This window comes from Penaeus japonicus, unplaced genomic scaffold, assembly GCF_977035675.1.
Source record: "Penaeus japonicus unplaced genomic scaffold, GWHDUDI00000001_assembly GWHDUDI00000013, whole genome shotgun sequence".
Classification (NCBI taxonomy): Eukaryota; Metazoa; Arthropoda; class Malacostraca; order Decapoda; family Penaeidae; genus Penaeus; species Penaeus japonicus.
This window is the reverse complement of record NW_028234415.1, coordinates 10,824,830-10,827,329: the sequence shown is the minus strand read 5'-3', so window position 1 is coordinate 10,827,329 and position 2,500 is coordinate 10,824,830. Positions and strand designations below refer to the sequence as shown.

The 2,500-nt window shown below is 51.1% G+C and overlaps 1 protein-coding gene across 1 annotated transcript in view; it reads right to left on the bottom strand.

Annotated features, from left to right (window-relative positions):
- Window positions 1-2,060, bottom strand: part of beta4GalT7 (beta-1,4-galactosyltransferase 7) — a 21,878-nt gene extending 19,818 nt beyond the window's left edge. The window contains exon 1 of the mRNA XM_043030320.2: window positions 1,963-2,060. The gene's annotated coding sequence lies outside the window, so the exon portion shown is untranslated. The remainder of the gene's footprint in view (window positions 1-1,962) is intronic.
- Between the last annotated feature and the right edge of the window lie 440 nt (window positions 2,061-2,500).

Here is a 2,500-nt window from a genome sequence, read left to right as displayed (position 1 = left end):
AGGGAGAGAGGGAAAAGAAAGGGAGGAGGGAGATGAAGTATGGAGGGAGGGAGGGGGCGGGAGGGATGGAGGGAGGGCAGGAGGGAGGGGAGATGAGAGCGATATCGACAGTGTGGTGATGGAGTGGAGAGGGGGTGAGGAGATGAGGAAGATCGGTTGGTGAGAGAGCGCGAGAGTAGGGAGGGAGGGATATGGATATGGTGGGAGGCGGGAGAGAGGAGAGAGGAGAGAGAGAAGATCGAGATGACGGATGGGAGAGAGAGGAAGGAGGAGGGGGGGGGAGGCGGCGGTGGGCGAGGAGAGAGGAGAGAGGAGAGAGAGAGGGAGGGGATGAACGCGATGAGGGACTTATCAAAGACAGACTGATCGGAGTCTGGTCCGATATGAGGGATGGCGTGAGAGGTGGAGGGAGTTCCATGGGCCCCCGATAGAGGTGAGGGTGATTCTGCGTGCGAATCGCACGTGGGGAAGGGATCTTTTTGTTCGAGACAGAACGATCGACGGATTCGAGGTTGAAGGAGATAGAAAGAATGTGAGAAGGTGATGATCCGAATCATTTTCCTGTCATAGGAAGGGGACGGTAGGTGTGGGAGCGCACGTTGAGGTCGGAGGTGAGAGCCGGTCGCGATTGAGCGGGGGGCTGAGGATTGAGTCGAGGGAGAGACGGAAATTGGGTTAGAATCGGTAGTGAAGACTAGGGCATAACAGGACTAGTACTCCTATCAATCTGAACCGCGAGCGATGAAGAGAGAATGTGAATGACCTGGTGGGACGTAGCGTGGCTGCTGTGGCTATAGTAAAGGGATGGACGGGCGTGAGGGAATGAGAGAGAAATTGGGATGAGGGGGATACAGGGACTAAGAGGGAGTGGAGGGTGTGAGGATGCGCGAGAGCCTCTTCTGGACGGAGAAGATGAGCGTGGATGTGAGACCCGATTGAGTAGGGAGGGAGAGGGGGTCGAGGATTCACGGGGAGTAGGTGTAGAGATGCCGAAACGATGGAGCAGAGGAGAGGGGAGGGGCGAGCTAGTAGTAATGAGTGTGGTTTGGGCGCTTGGTGAGCGCCAGAGTGTGTGTGGGAGAGCGAACGACGAGATGAGTGGAGAGAGGAGAGAGGAATGGAGGAAAGAAGCGAGGGGGAGCAGAGAGACGGGATGAATGAGAGAGAGAGGGACACTGGAGAGCTTAGAGATGAGATGACCGATCAGAGAAGAGATTGAGATGAGTAGAATGGGGAGGGGGAGACAGAGGAGAGAGAGAGAGAGAGAGAGAGAGAGAGAGAGAGAGAGAGAGAGAGAGAGAGAGAGAGAGAGAGAGAGAGAGAGAGACAGACATACAAAGCGAGAGAGAGAATGAGAGAGTTAGACAGAGACAGAGACAGAGACAGAGATAGATAGAGAGAGAGAGAGAGAGAGAGAGATAACAGCACGGCTTCCATCGCCTCCCTCTCCCTCAACATAAATTATCAGAAGGAGTGGCATGCGTGAAAGAGATACAGGGCGGGCATTCTTAAGACGCAAGAGTTCAAACGTTGTTTTTTCTGTGTCTTAGAAGCTGACTTTACTCTTTGCATCAGTTTATTCATATACACACAGCAATACACATATATAATATTTTCTCACGCACCCGCACTCACACACCCACATATGTATGTATGCTTATATATATTTACATACATACATACATATATATATATATATATATATATATATATATATATATATATATATATATATATATATATGTATGTATGTATGTATGTATGTATCCAATCTCTCTCTCTCTCTCTCTCTCTCTCTCTCTCTCTCTCTCTCTCTCTCTCTCTCTCTCTTACACACACACACACACACGCCCATCCATTCCCAAAAGAACACTTCACCGCCCTACCCACCTGCAACACTTCCGGTCCTTCACGTCATGCAATTTTCCTGTTCCTTTCGAATGGCAATCGACAGCAACATACCTGTGCAACGTACGAGAGAGAATAAGCACGTGGGTATACGATTCACGAGGATAGCACTGTGTTGTTGCTACTAGCACACTGTCCTCTGTGACTGGGAGTTCACTCGCACTGCCACTCTCTCTCTCTCTCTCCCCCCCTCCCCCCGTCTTCTACCCCTCCCTCCTCCCTCTCCTTTTTTTCTTCGCCTTCCCTCCCACTTCTTTGTCTCCTCTCCTTACTGTTCTCCTTTTTGGTGTCTCACTTCTGTCCCTTCTTTCTTCTTCTTTTCTGCTCTCCCCTTCTCTCTTTTCCTCCGCCCTCTGTCCCTTCCCCCCAACTCTCTTTTCTCCCCCTCCCTCTTCTCTTTCTCCCTTCCCGTTTTTTTTTCCATTCTCTCTCTCTCTCTCTCTCTCTCTCTCTCTCCGTTTCTATTTCTTTCCCTTACCCCACTCTTTCCTCTCTTTCTTTTCAGCCTCCTCCCTCTTCCCGCTTCCCCCCCTCCCTCCCTCCCCCCCATTTCCCTATTCCCCCTTCCCCCTACTCGCTTCCCATTCCTCTT